Raw genomic sequence first — 23,143 nt, 5'->3', positions numbered from 1 at the left:
TGATTTTCAAGAGCAGACAGACCACATATTCTTTGTGCAGTACTCACTGCAGCGAATTTGAGACTATATTCTGGCAAGAATTCAGAGTGCTGAAATTTTGTGTTACTGATTAAGATACATATGCTTTAATAATTAAATGAGCCAAAAATAAAGTTTCCCTCCTCTCATGACAATTAATAACTTTAAGCAGGACTTTTTTTTCTTTTTTAATTGTTTTTTTTTTTTTTTTTTTTTTTTGCGGTACACGGGCCTCTCACTGTTGTGGCCTCTCCCGCTGCGGAGCACAGGCTCCGGACGCACAGGCTCAGCGGCCATTGCTCACAGGCCCAGCCGCTCCGCGGCATGTGGGATCCTCCCGGACCAGGGCACGAACCCATGTCCTCTGTATCGGCAGGCGGACTCTCAACCACTGCGCCACCAGGGAAGCCCTAAGCAGGACTTTAATCTTAACTGATAGTCCCCACATCCACATAGAATTGGGCCATAGGAAAGCTTATGTAAAAAAAAAAAATTATCTTTTCTAAACAGCCTTGGGTCCACTTTATAGACAAGTGGTCATCTGCACTCTTGACTATCAAGATTAACATTCTGAGAAAAGTCGTATTTAGAGAGGAGTTCTGTTGATCATCATTTGGGAGCATGATTCTATAAAGAATACTCAGATTTTTATAAGAATCTCGTAAGGAGGTAACTCTTTTCTCACAAGCCGTGTATTTACAGCCCAGAATCAGAAGGCCTATTTTGTCTCTGTACGCTCCTTTCTTGCTTTCAATCTTCACCCATGGTTCCCAAGGCCAAATCTCAGTCTGGTTTCCTGGTGGGATGTTATTGTTTTCCTTCTTTCAGTGAAAACTAGATAAGAAGACCCCCAGGGTGAATGGTTAGGTGAGTGTCCCTGAACAACAAGGTCTCCTGGATCCTACATGTCTCGGTGGCGCTCTCAGCCATTAGCAGTTGCTCCTGCTACCCACACACACCAACAGCCTCCTGTGCTTTCACAGCTCCTCCAAAGAACGGCAGCTTTTACAGAATCCTGAATAGCTCCAGGAGTCCTTCACTACCTAAGATCAACTCTAGCCACCCTTAAAAATTTCAGAGGTAATTCTCAAATTTTATTTAATGAACGAAGTTTAATAAGCCTTTATGCTCTTCCAAGAACTCCAGGGGCCACACCAATGTCATATAGCTTTTTTTTTTTTTTTTTTTTTTTTTTTGCGGTACGTGGGCCTCTCACTGTTGTGGCCTCTCCCGTTGCGGAGCACAGGCTCCGGACGCGCAGGCCCAGCGGCCATGGCTCACGGGCCCAGCCACTCCGCGTCATGGGGGATCTTCCCGGACCGGGGCACGAACCCGCGTCCCCTGCATGGGCAGGCGGACTCTCAACCACTGTGCCACCAGGGAAGCCCTGTCATATAGCTTTTGAAGAAACAAAGTCATAGTACTTTTGATGTATAAAATGAACACAAGTTTCTATCAACTACAGTGTCACATTTCTAGCCATTTTTCTGGACCTGTTGCTGCTGCTGTTGTTGTCTGAGGCAGACTAAACTGACATTTCCACATCTCCCTCCTGGCAATGATCAAGTACAAGTATCTAAAGCAGACTTTTTCTTTGGTCTTGCCAGTTGCAAATTAAGACTATTAAATCCCCCTGAGACAATTATATCTCAACAACCTAGATTAAAGCTAAAACTATAGTTACTCTACCCCCCTCACACACACAATTTCCTTACTAAATAAAATTGCTCCTTTTTGTGCCACATGAGTTTGTAATATAAGCTTAATTCTAATATCAATATCAAATTTGTTCTTTCTGTGTTTTTATCCCAATGCAGTATTCTCAAGGTCTGTTTAACATTTTTCATTATCTTATGATTTGGGACCATGACTCAAAAAAGATAGTACCTATTAGCACTTGCATACTTCCCAGACTTTAGAAGAAACCAAACTACACTAGGATTTATTATAGCATAGGTGCTCCCACTGAGATCAGAAGCAAGCTGCAGAACCAACAGAGGAAATAATTTTCTCAGGGAGTTTTTTTATACCAGTTGTGTTGAGTGATCACAATCCTTTCTCCTCATCTCAGACTCCAGTCGCTGGACTGTGCCAGCAGGAAAAAGGTAAGACCTACTATGTAGAGCAAGGTGCCATCAACCTCTGCAGTGATCACTGGAATATATGGTTTTCAAGGTGGTTCATCTGCGGCCAGCCACCTCTGCTGTCAATGTGCCAAATTCACAAAAAGTAAAGAACCCTATCACATTCTGCTAGTGTAGAATTTAGAAAAAGAAGAGCAATGCCAAATGATATGCTAATGAAAGCATTGAAGCCATCTAATAATTTGAGAACATACGGAATTAAAATCAGTAAGATTGCTGGCATTTTTATTCCATCACATGGAGTAGTCCATGACATAGTAGTGTCAATTCTTCTCTTCACAACCTGCTGTGTGTCTTCCAGGAATGATCTAACTCAGCGTTCGAGGTCCTGCTCAAATGTCTTCTCTTCTTTTGGCTTTCTTCAAGGACCAGTTCTCACAGTTACCTAGATGAAATTAATTGCTTCCTCTTCTGTATTCAGACAATACATTACACAAACCTCAATTTAGAACATTTTCTACATTATACTATATCCTGCCACCCACACATATCAACAGCTTCCCACATTTTGGAAACTTCCTACTATGTAGTATATCTGCACATAAGTAGAGCTTTTGTTGTTTCCTAGTAGGCCGTGAGGACAGTACTCTGTCTCGTTATCTTGAAATCTTCATTACCAAGCATCATGCTTTGTACAAAGTAGGAGCTCAGTAAACACCTGTTTCAACTTTCTCCCTTGCTAGTTTTGCTTATAAGAAAAATGACTGCCTTGTATGAACTGTATTATTTATTCAGTATGCTTCAAAACTATGATGTTATACAAACTAAGCAATAACAAGAATAATGAAGAAAGAAAAAACTAGTTATTGTTCAAAATGTAATGGCTTAATTAAAAGATCCATGAAAACAATATGGGTGCTTTGCTATTTGTCCTACATTGTGCAGACTTTCTAGTTTCATTTACTCACTTTATAAGCAATATAAGCAAATGCTCACCAATTTATAAAACAATTGAGTGAGATCTGAGTTTCAGTTCCAAAAAAATTTTTTAACTGAATAGGTTTACATGCTTATTCTATTTTTAAAACAGTATTAACTATTGATGTCAACCTTAGATTATGGATATATTATACAGCTATGATTACATGTAAGTGCATGTACTCTTCAAAGATGTAAATAATACTGGTGAACTAACAGATATAGAACATATACCAAGCGACAAAATTGGAATGGCTATTACGTTACAGCCAGAAGAAAAGATACACATGATAGTCACCTATAACAGTTTTTGAGAGAATTGTTATGCATAGCAACTTTTCTGCTAGATTCATTCCTAAGGTTCTTTTAGTCACTGAAAAAGAGAGTACAAGATCAAAGTTCTTCTAAAGTACCAAGAATTATCTGTGGCATATATGCCCCCATTAGATCCTGCAAGTTGACTAGATTAGTTACTAACATAGTTCAAAGTAGTGAACCAAGAGCGGAAGCGCTTCTGCCAATGTAGCATGAACTGAAGCTTTTAAGTATATATTCTGAAATTCTGAAATTCTTCACTCTATCGATTATAAAGAAGTCCTTAAGGCTTCCCTGGTGGTGCAGTGTTTGAGAGTCCGCCTGCCGATGCAGGGGACACGGGTTCGTGCCCCAGTCCGGGAAGATCCCACATGCCGCGGAGCGGCTGGGCCCGTGAGCCATGGCCGCTGAGCCTGCGCGTCCAGAGCCTGTGCTCCGCAATGGGAGAGACCACAACAGTGAGAGAGGCCCGCGTACCGCAAAAAAAAAAAGTCCTTAAGATAGAACTCTACCTGTGTAGACATAATAGAGTAGAATTCAAGACTAACTTTACTTCTCTACAGACTTCAAATATTGTAGTTTTACTGAATTTTATTTCATGGTAATGCACATATATTCACATATATGTGTGGGTGTATGTAATAATGCATTTAAATATGTAATATGTACATAGTAAGAGCATGTTTGATATTCCGATCTTTTTTATCCAAATTACCAACCCATAATTCTTGTGCGAATTGCCAAATAACCAATATCTATAGGCAGATTAGTCTTTTAAAATATTTTCAGTTATAGAAAATAATACAGCATTAGTGAAAATTTAAAGCAGTATGTGAATGAGTATTCCTAATCCTATTGACTGCAACACAACTGTCACTTGTGTGCCAGTCCTTCACGTCTTTAATCCTCATGTATGTTGGCATAATTATAATCATTGTATGACTATGAAATCTTTCATTTTTCCTCCATGTAACTATTTCACCATTTTGCTATAGAGTTTGTAACAGTATTTTTTTCTGCTACAATATTTTTTATTTCACTTTTTCTATTTGCCACAAAAGTGCACACTAGCTGTAAAATAAATAAATAGAGAACCATATAAAGAAGAAAGGAAAAATCCCTTGAAATTCCACAGTCTGGACACAACCAACCACAGACAGAACTTTGTTGAATAGCTATAACAGTTATGATTCAGTACTAAAATATACTTATCAACATATAGGAAGCATATAATTTAAATAAATAAGTTCCTTCTATATATGCTGCTTTGCAGCCCACTTCTTCTCTCAACAAGATTTTGTAAAGGTTTTACCATGTCAATATATGTCTTTGCAGAGATGTCTCATAATTTACTTAACTAATGATTATAGAAAAATCTTTAAGCACCCCTTCCACTGAATTCCATATTCATGTATCTTTACACTTTTGTCTGAGTATTTCCTCCAGATAGATTCCTACTTGGGTATATCAATTTAAAGAACACAAATCGCCTTCTGGAATGCAGGTATGACACTGACTTGTTTAGGTAGGTTTTTATTTTAAAATCCAGGCTTTAAGAGTTTTTAACTGCTTCCTCCAAATCGTGCTGTAGCTTATACTTGTACAGGAGGGGCCCTGCCAGCCCTACCACCCCTCTGAAGACAGTGAGGGAAGCGACGCTTTCTGCAGAAAGCTGCTGTGACTCTTACTACATGCACTGAGTAAAAGCAGACTTGCTACCCAGGACCACACACTTAGAAGAGAGATCAGTGCACAGACCAAAAGGATGCACTTGGCAGCTGGGCCTGATGAAGGACAACAAAGTTTGTTAAGTCTTACGAAGAAAACAATCTGATGAAAAAGAGAGTAGTTAAGGAAAACCACTTTATACGGGTTGGTCAGAGAAGACCTCTCTGAGGAAGTGACATCGGGCTAAGGCCACAATCACCCATAGGGAGAGCCAAGTTATGTCTGTTCCAGGACAAGAACAAAGCAAACAAGTACAAAGTTCTGGAGCCGAGAAAAAAACTAAAGTCCAGTAAGCATGGGGTGAGTTGCATGAGATGCAGTTGAAGATGGACTCAGAGAGAAATTTGGATTTTATTCTAAAAGCAGTAGACTGCCATTCTAAATAGAGCGTGTGAGGGGTGTGTGTGTGTGTGTGAGAGAGAGAGAGGGACAAAATCAGATTTAGAGTTTTAAAAATTCACTATGGCTGCTTTATGGAAAATGTTTCGTGGTGAACAAAAAGGAAACCATGTAGGAAGTTCTAGTTGTCAAGAGATGTTATGGTTTAGACTAGGTGGTAGCAGCAGAGATATAGAGAAGAGCCTGATTTCTGCAAGATTTTCTAAGTGATCATAGATTTTTATCCCTATGAAGCTTTTGAAACTCACAAACAACAGAATAGTACCATTTTTAAAGCTCAGAATCTAAAGTTTTTTACAGAAGGTATCAGAGGCTTAGAACATCAAGGAAAGCACAGACATCATTGTACATAGTAGGATTCTGCACTAAGTCATGAAAATTAAATGAAGGTGTCATATGGGAAGAATGCAAGGGAATTTTGTCCTTTAAAGGCCATGAAATAAAATAAGTAAAACAGTTTTGTTCTCAAGAAATACTGCGTATGCATGTTTGTGATATTATCCACTGCAGTACTCCCTCAGTACCTTTTTTTTACAGGCAAAATCGTTAACATGTTATCAATTGTGTCCTCTAAAATAGGACGTTGTCACTACTGTCCGTATTACTTATTGCTTAAACACTTGCGCTTGCTACCAAAGAAAACTGGAATCCTAATCATGATAATTCTGACCGTTTAAAGCAATGGGTGAAGAATGTCACTCAACCTCATTACTGGAGATTTTGCTCCCAAGTTCAAGGGAAGTTGGGGCTGTGTGGACTACTTTTAAATTAACAAGCAGGATGACAGGACATCTTTCTAGAGGTTTTAGATTGGCAGTGGGGAGGGAAAGGATGAAAGTTAACATTATTTAGCTCTATTTCAGAAGGTATATCAAACTCAGTTATTCAGGGCTGATTATACAGTCAAATAGCCAGTGTCTTGTCTTCTCTTCTTTCTAAATTATAAAATTAAAACATTTCACTAAAATCCTGGTTTGGATTTCATATCGATATCTGAATGCCCTTTTGGTTGAGATGAACAGAGCTCATTCCAGTCAGTTAAATAATACATTAGAAACCTGTTTTAATGATACACAAAGAAATAGCAAGAGGTTCTAACATGTGGCCAGGCTTTAGGAAGACAGGACTACCTTCAGGGTCCAAATATAGCTCTAGCAGGCTGACAAATTCCCAAAATGTAATTCCAACATGTATAAGTAACTCTAAAAATGTACAAGTATTGCTGAAAAGTAGGTACCCTTGATTCTTACTTTAACACTCTGAAAATATGCCTTGTATATGCCTCCATTATGTAAATTGACTATTTTCCTATACTTGGCTGATTTCTGAAAAAGAGAAGATAATTGGGCCTGTTGATCACTGTTTTATATGTCTGGGCAGAGCTTCGTTCAAGGACAAATCATAGTTACTTAGGGTTAGGGATCTATTCATCCAATTATCCATGTTACCAGGCCTATGGGATAAAACACAAAGGGAAGTACTAGAACTATTCTTTCAGCCAAAGACTGTGGCCAAATGATGGTTACTAAACTGTGGCATACATGAAAATCACCTAAAGATCTTAATTCAGATGTAAATTCCTATAATCATCAGACATTCCTTTTCTTTAATAGTTTTGCCTTGGGACCCAACAGTCTTCCTTCCTGGTATGGGCAGTCCTTACAGCTCAAATAAGAGAACTTACAATGAACTATAGGAAACAGCTGTGTCTGTAGGTCAAAATAGTTTAATATCAACAATTGCATACAGTTCAACATAACTAGAGGGTTACAAAGTATAAAGTTCTTCAGCTGTTCAGCTACCACTCATTCATCTTAATTCTTATTCTCCATTTGTGCCATAGTCACTATTACTTTGAATATTTCTCCTTATTTTTAACACTGTAACTCTATACACATACAAACACACATGCAAACAAACACACACAATCTTCCTGCCCAGTTACTTTTTGGAAACTTAGTCCCTCACCCAAATTCTTTCAAGAATACTTTTCCTGATTCTAAGCATTTATTTGTTTTCCTTCATCATTTATGCATTTTCTTGAATGTATGTATCAATACATTGTTTATCCTTTTTTGCCCTAGTCTTTGGTTATTTTTGTGTGCATACAATCTGGGTTCCCATCCTATTTTAAATCTTTTTTAAAGGCATGAACTCATTTTCTACCACCTTTGTCACAATCAATACTCTTCACTTCTCCTTGTTCTCAGAAGTGTGCCTGTTCTGGATGTGTCATTTTGGGGTTGACTAAGGTCTGAAGAATCAAAAAACAATTGCATGCTCAACATTTATAAAGTTATCATTTATAAACGTTTATACACTTTGCTATTTATTAGAAACTATTATAAGAGATTTAAAGAGATAAGAGATTGTAAAACTCATATCTGTTTTCCTTATAGTATCTTGATGATTTTATAGTGTTATAATGACATTGTAATGAGGATTAGGTATATTGGGAGATTTATTACTCGTGATTAACCTTTCAAATATTATTTGAAAATCACTAGGATTTGTTAGATTTTGAAACTTTCTGAACTTCATCTGTTTCAGATGATATAGGATTTCTAAATAATGTTTTACAGCTTAAAAATACAATCAGTCTGCAGTTAAACTGTGTAGCCCGGAGAATTAGAGTGGATCTTTCCAGCATCCTCTACCTGGAAATTACTGAAAGTTTTATAATAATATTTTCTAAAATTGTGTTTAGCTACTCCTTCATAATGATTTTTGACTAAAGATTATATTATAGATAATTCTGAGGGTATTTTGAATCCACGATAATTCCATTTTGCAAACTAGTGCTTAAGTAAAAACACACAGTTACGTAAACTGTATCAATCTGATGGGAAAAAAATATTTCTTTTCAAACATGAGATCATCTCTTTTCAAGAGGAGCTCAGCTTTCTTATTAAATTTTTAGACAAATAATGATGTTAATGCAAATGTATTTAAGAGCTCTCTAATCATTTGGCAAGAAGAGATTGCCACATGGAAACAAGCCATTGAAAATATGTCATGCCTTCAGTTGACACAGTGTCATTTTCCCAAAGCGTGCTTAATAAATATGACTTGTTGATAATGGTTTATGAAATCAACAATATGGGTAGTTTTAAAAACACTGGAGATGCTTATTCGATGATCATGAAATGCTGCCTGCATGGTTTTGAAGAACTGGCCATTAGTTCTGTGATTCCTCAATGCTTCATTCCCCTCCTTGACCTCAGTTTCTTTTTAACATTGTTGGCTTTGTTAGCATGCTTAACCTTGAGTTTCAGGGACATTGAAAAATACTGAAAGTGTACAGTCAAGAGGTGAGAAGGGCTACTGTGTAAATGAAGGAATGAACGTTTTGTATATTATGGTAGAAGTCAGACCAAGGGAAAGGAGTGGATATAACAGGAGGCAGATTTCAGTTAGAGAGAGGAAAGAACATTACAGTAATTCAAGAAAATGAACAACAGACCAAATTGCTTCTCCAAGCACATTCTCTCCTCACTAGAATGTTTCAGGAAGAGCTGAATGGCTTTCTCTTGAGGATGGTATGAAAAGAAATCTTGCATTGGGAAGGAGTTTGGACCACTGGATAATCCCTAATGTCCCTTCCACAGAAGCATTTACAATTCTAGGAAACACCAGGCATAGCCATGTACTTATTCCCAAAAATATATCCCAATAAACTTACCATCTTTCCAAATTTTACCTTTAATCTCAATCTAAGTTCATAAAATTGGCATAATCTTGGCACTCTGTTTCTTTTATAAAGTCAAAAAGTACCCAAGTGTAACATTAGTCTCTTGAGAAACAATTTAAAAGTTTTGGCTTTTGAGTCAGGAAGACCAAATTCTTAATTCCTGTTCAGATATCCAAAGTGCTTAGCCTCTGAGCTTTGGTTTTCTCATCTAGAAAGTGGGAATAAAATGGCTAATAAATGTATCCTGAAGGATTATGCTAGCAAACAAAGATAAGATGCTTTGGAGATGCAGACACTTCTCTAAGATTTGCCACGATGGAGAGACTAGGAAAGTCTTGAGTTTTCCACCTGATTAAAATTTTTGCTCATGTACAACACAACATAAAGATACCAAGAAAAATAACATACCTTATAGATGGTCTTCCAATCTGTTTAAGAACATCTCTAAAACCAAATTCTTCATCTTATCAATGCAGGCATTAGGCCAGGCACATATGACATTAAAATTCACCTAATTCAGTACATGAGTATTCACAGCATGTCTGTATTATATTTTTCTCTCTCATTTTTTTTCGTGGTATTGTTTACTTTTGTCTGTTATTGGTTTCTCTAAACAAAAAAAGCAGGTTTCTTCCAGGAGGATAAATTAGCTTTTTTAAGAAAACATGTCACCCAAGTCATTCAAATAAATCTCTAGTGTCTGAGGAACTCCTTAAGAATTGTCCTTTTATCCTTGACTTTGGGAATCAAATATTATCAGAGAATCTATAGGAATTGTGCTCCAGAAATAAACACCCAGACCTACTAGACTTGAAATGTGTCCCAGACTCTTTTAGGGCCAGGAATAAATGGACAACTTGGGCCTATGGAAAGCCAGATTTGTGCCAGCTCTGACATTTGGATTTCCCTACATAGGTTACATGTGGTTCCTGCCCCTTTTGGTGCTAGGGCCAATGCTAAGGCCATATTTAGACACAGCAGCCACCTGAGAGTCAACCTTTGGAAACCAACTAAGAGAAGGTCATTTCTTCAGATGGAAAAATATGAAGAAAATTTCAGAAGTATAATTACCCATGCCTGACCCCTAAAAACAAATAGAATTATTTATACAGAAAGCCACTAGCTATATTTGTAAAATGTATCTTATGTGTTTTGAACAAGCTACTCTTGGTCATCTGATATACTGACAGTAATAAGAGAGACAGAATTTAGGGTCAAGTCAAAATTGACAATTGTTGAAGCCTAAAACCCATCATCTTACTAATCTATGCTGTAATTACTGGTTTATCTTCTCTCCTTGCACCACGTTATCAAGTCCTCCTGTGAAGACAAAATATCTTATTCCCTCAATCTGTCACATATTAGAGGTTTAAAAGAAGTTTTGAGAATGTGCTAATATAACAAAAATAGCAATAAAAAATAAAAATTGGTAGGTAGCTGATACTCTTTCATGGTTCCATGAAAATAATTATAAGCAACTTTTAATTTTATGCACACCTTTAATTATATTTATTTATTCTTACAGAGCATATCGACAGTTTTATACTAATTTATTGGCTTATTGGTACTTATTATTGAACTTAACAAATAGCCAGGAAGCCTGAATCTAGAGATAACTCAAGTACTGCACAACAAAAAAGAACACAGGATTTGGAGTCAAGAATCTGAAATCTGATCCCACTTCCTCCACCAACTCAGTGGATGACAACGGAAAGTGATTTCAGCTCTCTGAACCTCAGTTTCCACATCTGTAAAATAGAGAAAATTATTCTTTCCTTGTTTATCGCATAGAGTCGCTGTGAGAATTGGATGATATAATGGATGAGAAATCATGCTGAATGCACCAACAAATCATTATCTATATTTAGCCCTAGACTAAGAATCATTATTTGCAATTAAAGCAAGCTATTTTCTTCACAGTAGCTAGAGTCATGTCACAGTATTTTTAGGAATGTTAACTCCAATGTCATTTATATTGGAAAATAGCTACATTTACAGTATTGACTAGCTGAAATCACACACCAAAAAATGTGTTAATGAGATGCTTCCATTTTGTCTTACCCCTAGGAGAAGGAAAATATTAGAAACTGTAATTGTCCTCCTGCTTACATCACCCTGATCTCCACAACAAACGTAGTGCTTTTTACAGAGCAAAAAGAGACATGATCTCTTAAAAAACTACTGGAGCTAGGCAATGATCAATTATGACTATGAAAACCTTTGACTAAAAAGCTAATCAAGAACTTTACAATGGACAGTTGAGACTGATAATATTTATCTAATTCCAATGACCAATCTAAATATTCCAAACAGAGACATAACAGATGATATGTGATTCCTGGTGTACTGCAATGGAAAATATACTACATCACTTTTACAGCTTCTTTGCAAAAACTCAATCCTGAATCTGATCAAATTGGGATAAAGCATCATGTTAAATAATAGTACAGAAATGCAATCAGCAAAATCCAGTATGTAGGAAATTCTTCCACAAATAAATTGCAATAAAAAAGAGTGAGAGCTCAACGACCAGCAAGCCACAGTGCTGGACAACCTATGCCAAACAACTAGCAAAACAGGAACACAACCCCACCCATTAGCAGAGAGGCTGCCTAAAATCATAATAAGGCCACAGACACCCAAATACACACCACCAGACGTGAACCTGCCCACTAGAGAGACAAGATCCAGCCTCATCCACCACAACACAGGCACTAGTCCCCTCCACCAGGAAGCCTACACAACCCACTGAACCAACCTTAGCCACTGGAGACAGACATCAAAAACAGCGGGAACTACGAACCTGCAGTCTGCAAAAAGGAGACCCCAAACACAGTAAGATAAGCAAAATGAGAAGACAGAAAAACACAAGCAGATAAAGGAGCAAGATAAAAATGAACCAGACCTAACAAATGAAGAGGAAATAGGCAGTCTACCTGAAAAAGAATTCAGAATAATGATAGTAAGGATGATCCAAAATCTTGGAAATAGAATGGACAAAATGCAAGAGACAGTTAACAAGGACCTAGGAGAAATAAAGATGAAACAAGCAACGATGAACAACACAATAAATGAAATTAGAAGTACTCTGGATGGGATCAATAGTAGAATAACTGAGGCAGAAGAACGGATAAGTGACCTGGAAGATAAAATAGTGGAAATAACTACTGCAGAGCAGAATAAAGAAAAAAGAATGAAAAGAACTGGGGACAGTCTCAGAGACCTCTGGGACAACATTAAACACACCAACATTCGAATTATAGGGGTCCCAGAAGACGAAGAGAAAAAGAAAGGGACTGAGAAAATATTTGAAGAGATTATAGTTGAAAACTTCCCTAATATGGGAAAGGAAATAGTTAATCACGTCCAGGAAGCACAGAGAGTCCCATACAGGATAAATACAAGGAGAAATACGCCAAGACACGTATTAATCAAACAGTCAAAAATTAAATACAAAGAAAGCATATTAAAAGCAGCAAGGGAAAAACAACAAATAACACATAAGGGAATCCCCATAAGGTTAACAGCTGATCTCTCAGCAGAAACCCTACAAGCCAGAAGGGAGTGGCAGGACATACTGAAAGTGGTGAAGGAGAAAAACCTGCAGCCAAGACTACTCTACCCAGCAAGGATCTCATTCAGATTTGATGGAGAAATTAAAACCTTTACAGACAAGCAAAAGCTGAGAGAGTTCAGCACCAACAAACCAGCTTTACAACAAATGCTAAAGGATCTTCTCTAGGCAAGAAACACAAGAGAAGAAAAAAAACTATAATAACGAACCCAAAACAATTTAGAAAATGGGAATAGGAACATACATATCGATAATTACCTTACATGTAAATGGACTAAATGCTCCCACCAAAAGACACAGATTAGCTGAATGGATACAAAAACAAGACCCTTATATATGCTGTCTACAAGAGACCCACTTCAGACCTAGAGACACATACAGACTGAAAGTAAGGGGATGGAAAAAGATATTCCATGCAAATGGAAACCAAAAAAAGTTGGAGTAGCAATTCTCATATCAGACAAAATAGACTTTAAAATAAGGACTATTAAAAGAGACAAAGAAGGACACTACATAATGATCAAGGGATCGATCCAAGAAGAAGATATAACAATTGTAAATATTTATGCACCCAACATAGGAGCACCTCAATACATAAGGCAAATACTAACAGCCATAAAAGGGGAAATCGACAGTAACACATTCATAGTAGGGGACTTAAACACCCCACTTTCACCCATGGACAGATCGTCCAAAATGAAAATAAATAAGGAAACACAAGCTTTAAATGATACATTAAACAAGATGGACTTAATTGATATTTATAGGACACTCCATCCAAAAACAACAGAATACACATTTTTCTCAAGTGCTCAAGGAACATTCTCCAGGATAGATCATATCTTGGGTCACAAATCAAGCCTTGGTAAATTTAAGAAAATTGAAATTGTATCAAGTATGTTTTCTGACCACAATGCCATGAGACTAGATATCAATTACAGGAAAAGATCTGTTAAAAATACAAACACATGGAGGCTAACCAATACACTACTTAATAATGAAGTGATCACTGAAGAAATCAAAGAGGAAATTAAAAAATACCTAAAACAAATGACAACGGATACACAACGACCCAAAACCTATGGGATGCAGCAAAAGCAGTTCTAAGAGGGAAGTTTATAGCAATACAATCCTACCAAGAAGCAGGAAACATCTCGAATAAACAACCTAACCTTGCACCTAAAGCAATTAGAGAAAGAAGAACAAAAAAAACCCAAAGCTAGCAGAAGGAAAGAAATCATAAAAATCAGATCAGAAATAAATGAAAAAGAAATGAAGGAAATGATAGCAAAGATCAATAAAACCAAAGGCTGGTTCTTTGAGAAGATAAACAAAATAGATAAACCACTAGCCAGACTCATCAAGAAAAAAAGGGAGAAGACTCAAATCAATAGAATTAGAAATGAAAAAGGAGAGGTAACAACTGACACTGCAGAAATAAAAAAGATCATGAGAGATTACTACAAGCAACTCTATGCCAACAAAATGGACAACCTGGAAGAAATGGACAAATTCTTAGAAATGCACAATCTGCCAAGACTGAATCAGGAAGAAACAGAAAATATTAACAGACCAATCACAAGCACTGAAATTGAAACTGTGATTAAAAATCTTCCAAGAAACAAAAGCCCAGGACCAGATAGCTTCACAGGCCAATTCTATCAAACATTTAGAGAAGAGCTAACACCTATCCTTCTCAAACTCTTCCAAAATATAGCAGAGGGAGGAACACTCCCAAATTCCTTCTACGAGGCCACCATCACCTTGATACCAGAACCAGACAAGGATGTCACAAAGAAAGAAAACTACAGGCCAATATCACTGATGAACATAGATGCAAAAATCCTCAACAAAATACTAGCAAACAGAATCGAACAGCACATTAAAAGGATCATACACCATGATCAAGTGGGGTTTATTCCAGGAATGCAAGGATTCTTCAATATATGCAAATCTATCAATGTGATAAACCATATTAACAAATTGAAGGAGAAAAACCATATGATCATCTCAATAGATGCAGAGAAAGCTTTTGACAAAATTCAACACCCATTAATGATAAAAACCTTCAAGAAAGTAGGAATAGAGGGAACTTTCCTCAACATAATAAAGGCCATATATGACAAGCCCACAGCAAACATCATCCTCAATGGTGAAAAACTGAAAGCATTTCCACTAAGATCAGGAATAAGACAAGGTTGCCCACTCTCACCACTCTTATTCAACAGAGTTTTGGAAGTTTTAGCCACAGCAATCAGAGAAGAAAAGGAAATAAAAGGAATCCAAATCAGAAAAGAAGAAGTAAAGCTGTCACTGTTTGCAGATGACATGATCCTATACATAGAGAATCCTAAAGATGCTACCAGAAAACTACTAGAGCTATTCAATGAATTTGGTAAAGTAGCAGGATACAAAATTAATGCACAGAAATCTCTGGCATTCCTATATACTAATGATGAAAAATCTGAAAGTGAAATCAAGAAAACACTCCCATTTACCACTGCAACAAAAAGAATAAAATATCTAGGAATAAACCTACCTAAGGAGACAAAAGACCTGTATGCAGAAAATTATAAGACACTGATGAAAGAAATTAAAGATGATACAAATAGATGGAGAGATATACCATGTTCTTGGATTGGAAGAATCAACATTGTGAAAATGACTCTACTACCCAAAGCAATCTATAGATTCAATGCAATCCCTATCAAACTACCACTGGCATTTTTTACAGAACTAGAACAAAAAGTTTCGCAATTTGTATGGAAACACAAAAGACCCCGAATAGCCAAAGCAATCTTGAGAACGAAAAAAGGAACTGGAGGAATCAGGCTCCCTGACTTCAGACTATACTACAAAGCTACAGTAATCAAGACAGTATGGTACTGGCACAAAAACAGAAATAGAGATCAATGGAACAGGATAGAAAGCCCAGAGATAAACCCAGGCACATATGGACACCTTATCTTTGATAACGGTGGCAGGAATGTACAGCGGAGAAAGGACAGCCTCTTCAATAAGTGGTGCTGGGAAAACTGGACAGGTACATGTAAAAGTATGAGATTAGATCACTCCCTAACACCATACACAAAAATAAACTCAAAATGGATTAAAGACCTAAATGTAAGGCCAGAAACTATCAAACTCTTAGAGGAAAACATAGGCAGAACACTCTATGACATAAATCACAGCAAGATCCTTTCTGACCCACCTCCTAGAGTAATGGAAATAAAAAACAAAAATAAACAAATGGGACCTAATGAAACTTAAAAGCTTTTGCACAGCAAAGGAAACCATAAACAAGACCAAAAGACAACCCTCAGAATGGGAGAAAATATTTGCAAATGAAGCAACCGACAAAGGATTAATCTCCAAAATTTACAAGCAGCTCATGCAGCTCAATAACCAAAAAACAAACAACCCAATCCAAAAATGGGCAGAAGACCTAAATAGACATTTCTCCAAAGAAGATATACAGACTGCCAACAAACACATGAAAGAATGCTCAACATCATTAATCATTAGAGAAATGCAAAGCAAAACTACAATGAGATATCATCTCACACCAGTCAGAATGGCCATCATCAAAGTATCTAGAAACAATAAATGCTGGAGAGGGTGTGGAGAAAAGGGAACACTCTTGCACTGCTGGTGGGAATGTGAATTGGTTCAGCCACTATGGAGAACAGTATGGAGGTTCCTTAAAAAACTACAAATAGAACTACCACATGACCCAGCAATCCCACTACTGGGCATATACCCTGAGAAAACCAAAATTCAAAAAGAGTCATGTACCAAAATGTTCATTGCAGCTCTATTTACAATAGCCCGGAGATGGAAACAACCTAAGTGCCCATCATCAGATGAATGGATAAAGAAGATGTGGCACATATATACAATGGAATATTACTCAGCCATAAAAAGAAACGAAATTGAGCTATTTGTAATGAGGTGGATAGACCTAGAGTCTTGTCATACAGAGTGAAGTAAGTCAGAAAGAAAAAGACAAATACTATATGGTAACACATATATATGAAATTTAAGAAAAAAAAATGTCATGAAGAACCTAGGGGTAAGGCAGGAATAAAGACGCAGACCTACTAGAGAATGGACTTGAGGTTATGGGGAGGGGGAAGGGTGAGCTGTGACAGCGCGAGAGAAAGTCATGGACATATACACACTAACAAACGTAATAAGGTAGCTAGCTAGTGGGAAGCAGCCGCATGGCACAGGGATATTGGCTCGGTGCTTTGTGACAGCCTGGAGGGGTGGGAGGGAGGGAGATGCAAGAGGGAAGACATATGGGAACATATGTATATGTATAACTGATTCACTTTGTTATAAAGCAGAAACTAACACACCATTGTAAAGCAATTATACCCCAATAAAGATGTTAAAAAAAAAGAGTGAGAGGAAACTATTGATTTGAAGTGCCTTAGAAACACATGAACCAAATGCAATGTTGGGAACTTGTTTGGGTTCTGATTTGAACAAACCAACAGGAAAAATATGTGACAATAAGGGAAATTTGTACACTGACTGGATATTCAGTGATACTAAGAATTATTTTAATTATTTTAGATATGATAATGCTACTATCTTATATAAAAGAGTTCTTATATTTTAAGGATACGGACTGCAGTATTTACGGATGAAATGATGTGATATTTGGAGTTTGCTTCAATATAATCAAATGGCAACAGTAGCAGAGTGAATGGGATAGTTGAAAGAAGACTGATCATGTGTTGATAACTGTTAAATCTGTGTAATACACACATGGAGTTTCATTATATGATTCTCCTTACTTGTCTGCTTATATATGTTTGAATCTTTCCACAACTAAAATTTACAAAAATTGAATTAATACAAAATTGAGAAGAATCTTACCCCATGCAACAAATAGAACTAGAATCAATGAAGATATGCACAAGAAAAATACATATTTTTTATATCCTCGAGCATATAATGATAGAACTATACATATGGTTGAATTCTCAATTACACAATGTGTTCCTAAATATAGAGAAACACAAGACACTAGAAACCTGTTAGAATGACAGTAAGTAACAAATTCATTTTCCACAGAAAGAGGCACCATATAGTCCTTGGAATAAAACTTCACACCTGTTAGAATGGCTACCACCAAAAAGACAAGAGATAACAAATGCTGGCAAGGATGTGGGCAAAAGGGAAGGAACCCTTGTGCACTGTTGGTGGGAATGTAAATTGGTACAGCCACTATGCAAAACAGTATGGAGGCTCCTCAAAATATTAAAAATAGAGCTACCTTGGGACTTCCCTGGTGGTCCAGTGGTAAAGAATCTATCTTACAATGCAGGGGATGCAGATTTGATCCCTGGTCAGGGAACTAAGATCCCACATGCTGTGGGAAAACTAAGCCTGTGAGCCACAACTACTGAGCTCGCACACCTCAACTAGAGAACCCATGTGCCATATATATACATATATATATTTGCCGTATATGCCTAACTACAGAGCCCATGCGCTCTGGAACCTGCGCGCCACAACTACAGATCCCATATGCCTCGGAGCCTGCACGCCACAACTAGAGAAGAGAAAACCTTCATGCCACAACTAGAGAGAAGCCTGCGTGCCGCAACGGAAGATCCTACATGCCTCAGCGAAGATCCTAGGTGCCACAACTAAGACCCAATGCAGCCAAAAATAAATTAAATAAATAAATAATTTTAAAAAACAGAGCTACTTTGTGATCCAACAATTCCACTTCTGGGTATATAAGTGAAGGAAATGAAACCACTGTCCCCAAAATATACCTGCACCCTCACATTCATTGCAGCACTATTTACAGTAGCCAAGACCTAGAAAAAACCTAAGTATCCATCTACGGATGAATGGATAAAGAAAATGTGCCATATATATATACAATGGAATACTCTTCAGTCTTAAAAAAAAAACAAAAAGGAAATCCTGTCAATTGTAGCAATAGGGATGGACTTTGAGGGCATTATACTAAGTGAAATAAGTCAGACAAAGAAAGACAAATTCTATATGTTCTCACTTACATGCGGAATCTAAAAAAAAAAAACTCAGAAAAACAGAGATCTGAATGTAATTAATATGTACTAATTTATGTATTAATAATGAATTGTCATATTAATTTTAATTTTTAGATTAAAAAAGCTCAATTTGTTTCCAAGTGGACAAACATTTCAGAACTGAAATTATAGGGTTTTAAATGTCAAGGTGATCAAGATCACAAATGCCAGATTTGGCTGTCAAACAGTGTTCCTCTCTGGTATAGCTCAGCATGTACCTGTGAGTCCAGTATTATTGCTATTAGATGTTTTTGGGAATTGAAATAATTATACTTAAAAAAGCTAAGGTATAGGTTCTATATTTTAGAACACTGAGAAGGAAAAAAGATCTCTCTACAAGCCATCTGTTCCTCATTATGACTAAGTAGGTATTAAGAGTCACTGATTAACAAAAAGCAATGAGGTGTGCTCTTAAATCATCTATGGCAGTCTCCTTCATATTCTGTGAAATAAAAATAATGTTTTTCTTAACTGTCTTTAAACACACACACGGCTAATGAATGGCTATTTTAAAGTCACAACATAAACACCAAATGCTAGGACTAGTCAATTTCTCAGGTGTAGCTTGCAATCCATCTGTACCATATGTTAGAAACACTCAGTATACCTTAAAAGTCTGACTCAATCCTTAGGGAACCATAGTTACTTTTTTCCTGGAACTTTCCATTCATCACAATATTATAATCATACAAAGGAATTTTTCCTCTATAGAACAGGTGTTAACAGTGACCATAAGAAGTGATTCTAGGGACTTCCCTGGTGGTCCAGTGGTAAAGAATCCACCTTCCAATGCAGGAGATGTGGGTTCAATACCTGGTCAGGGAAATAAGATCCCACATGCCGCGAGCCACAACTACTGAGCTTGTGCGCCTCAATGAGAGAGCCTGTGTGCCGCAAACTACAGAGCCCGTGCGCCACAACTAGAGAGAAGCCCGCTCACCACAACGAAGAGCCTGCGCCTCAATGAAAGATCCCACATGTCTCAACTAAAACCCATCCAATGCAGCCAAAAAACTTAAGAAAATAAATAAATAAAATAGAGATTTTAAAAAAGACTGAAAAATAAAAAGAAGCGATTTTATAAAATTCCACTCTTTCCCTTTGAGAATATTCCAATTTTACATATCAGAAAGTGAGCTATTCCTTTGGATTCTCACTTTCACCAGGCTTGAGTGATTTCAAATAAATCTGTGACTTAAATATGATTGATATGCACAAAGACCATTTAATCCTCAGAAACTTGTCCTACATTATCAAAGTCTTCTCAATGCCAAATAGTGGTCAAAATGTATACAACCCAAAATATTGCTCTACTTCAATGGGGTTACTTAACCCCATTTCTTTCTTTCTTGTACTTTTGGCAAATCCAAGTCTTCTATGTCTACCAGAACAAATTTTACACTATAAAAATGGGTTTAAAATCTAAAATTTAATGGAATTTTAAAAAATAAAGCAAAAGTAATCAAAAGCCATCTATTTTCATTATTCTGCAACAAAATTAATTGGATTAAATGCATATAACAAGAGTGTTTACTATATAGTAGAATTCTAAACCACACTGTTGGGGGCATAATTCTGAGTATGACTTTTGTAACCTTTATTGTTTTATTTATGTAATTATCTGAAGATGTTAAATCTAGTACATTAATGCTGAACAATGTTTGGGGTAGAATTAGTAACTATCAGTTACTAAACACAATGGTTAGCTTCATTAAAGACACATATCATGGGAGAGGAGAAAAGCCAATGCCAGAGTTTTAAGATAGACAAGCAAGGCCTCCATTTTACCAGGGTATCTGAGTGTGGTCATGGGCATGACATTCAGAGACCTAGGTGGGCTTCTCTCAGAGTGCAATATTTAAAACACAAAGCTTGATCTGAGACAGCTAAGCTGACACATAGCTTACAGATGGTACACCTTTCAGTTTCTAAATGTTCAGTTATTGCAATGGAAGAAAAGTGCTGCTTCTATGAACTGTAACTGACATTAATTGTATGTGTCTTTATTTCATCTTCACTGGGTTTTCTGGGGGGAAAGCCTGTCAGAATATAAGAATTCACAAAGAGGAAATATTTTCTGTATTATTTCATGGTAGCGTATTATACTTTCAGAATGTTACAGAACAGACAAAAGCGAGTCACTGTCCAGAGATCACATGGTAACAAAGACGAACAAACCTTCCAGAAAGCATTAATATTTCAGAAGTTGTTTGTTATGTGTAAACTGACAGAAGAAAAGTAATCTGAGTTTTACTTTCTCAAACCTCAGTATAGTGTTAGCTATAGTAAGGTGGTCTAGGGTAGAAGACTTCTCTCTGAAAAATAAATAAATAAATATGCCCTACATCTGAATCAGAGGAAAGTAAACTCATTTTTTTACCTCTTCCCAGAAAAGGATATTAAATTTGGGCAACCCTATGTACTGTTTCAGTCAATATGGATTTATATTAGAAAAGTAAACAAAGACTTGCTCTCTTCAAATATGCAGAGAACATTTCCTTTAAAGAAGTGTGGATGCATTGCACTTAGTAAACTCAGAGACTCAAAGGGCCAGAAGTGGCCTTAGAATTTGTCTAGTCCCATCCCCTGCCCCAATTCACTACTGGTTTCATAGGCGAGAAAATGGAGACCCAGAGAGTATCCTGGACTAAGCCATGGTCTCAAAGCTAGTGAGAAGGTGGTGTTAAAATTGAACTATGTCAGTGTGTGTGCCCCCAGAGCTTACTGTTTTAATGAGTACAACACAGTGTTGCTGACATCTTGATATTAAAATTTGAAAACATATTTTAAACTTAGCTGGAAACTCAGTACATTATTTCAAAATGCTCATATAACTTCCCACAGCTGCCCTTTTCTTATCTTTGGAACACCACAAGAAACTTTAGATGTTGGTGAACACAGACACTGGACAACACAACATACAGCAGCAGATAGTAAGGTAGAATTATAAGTGTTTCTTCTTCCTTATTATGAAAGTTATGCTGTTTTTACACCTACACAACACAGGCATAAATCTTTAGCAAATATTTTCCAAAGATCTGAAATTGTACTTACTGAACATCTGAAATAATCACAATAAAGCTTTGCTGAGTTTTAAAAATTGTTGTGATTTTGCCGCCAGTTATAACACAACCATTTTCAATAATAAGGAACATTGTTCCTAATCAAAATTTACAAAATAAAGGTAGTATTCACATCAAAGGAACATGCTTTGTATGCTATTTATTTTTCCAAAAGGCAGTGATCTCATTGAAAGGAGGATTAAACCAGACTTAAGGTAATGTGTTTATGTAAAAATAGTAGATACATATTCAGGCCTTATCCATTCATGTCACAATATATTGAGAACATGGAGAAGACTTGGGAAATAGAAAAAACTTGTATTGGGGTTACAGGAGAATTACAAGAGGTAAGGTTATTTGGCCTGAATAAAGGAATAAAATATCATTCTACATGGGCCTCAACAACTGCATGGAGGTCTTCATTATCAGGAGGACATACCTTGTTAAAGCTCATTATCTCTAAAGAAGATCAAAGACAAATAAAAGGGATTAGATTCGTGAATAGAATTGTTTAATTAGACCATGAAGAGACTGTAGAATTCTTGCTGTGTTAGTCCACATCCTCCAAGAAACAAACAACATGACAGAATTAGATGTTCAAGAGATTTATTGGGGAAAACACATATGAATGATAAAGAGAAGTCCAAGCAGGAGTAGGTATGGTGAGCTTTCAGGACATGATGCAGGTCTGACACCTGGAAAAGGACAGAGGGAAGGAAGGAGGACTGAACGGGGGAACCACAGTTCTGAGAAAGTTTGGACCAGGCTAAGGAAGAGTCTCAGAGAAAGGATTGCCTTCATAGGAATGCCTCATTGCAGGAATAGCCTGGTGCTAGTACCCCACCATGCTCAGTCATTGGCTGGGAGAAGCCCAGGAAGGATGTGGCTTTGGTGTGAACGTTCAGGCAGATCAGAAGGTGTGGAGGGATATGTCTACCAACTATGTCCCTAGCAGCAGCTTCTTTTAAAGGAAGGTCTGAGCTGTTCACCTCCATTGCCACCACAGGGACTTTACAGATTAAGTCACCAGTAAAGTTAGAGCAATTTTAGTTTTAAAATGCCAGGGATTCAGGAAGTGAAAGCAATAACCATTGGCTAACCTTTCCACCACATTCACTTTGGTTTTGAACTTTTATTTGGCAATAATGCTTAAACAAAAGACATCAATCTTTAAACTGAATTATTCAATATCACTCTTCTTTTATTTGTCATAAATT

The 23,143-nt window shown here is 36.9% G+C and overlaps 1 long non-coding RNA gene across 1 annotated transcript in view; it reads right to left on the bottom strand.

The window, feature by feature from the left end:
• The window catches only part of LOC132428598 (uncharacterized), a 91,196-nt gene that overhangs the window by 54,442 nt on the left and 13,611 nt on the right, over window positions 1–23,143 (bottom strand). The window lies entirely within an intron of this gene.

Source organism: Delphinus delphis, chromosome 7, assembly GCF_949987515.2.
Source record: "Delphinus delphis chromosome 7, mDelDel1.2, whole genome shotgun sequence".
Classification (NCBI taxonomy): Eukaryota; Metazoa; Chordata; class Mammalia; order Artiodactyla; family Delphinidae; genus Delphinus; species Delphinus delphis.
Note: the sequence above shows the minus strand (reverse complement) of the source record. Positions and strands in the feature narration are given on the sequence as shown.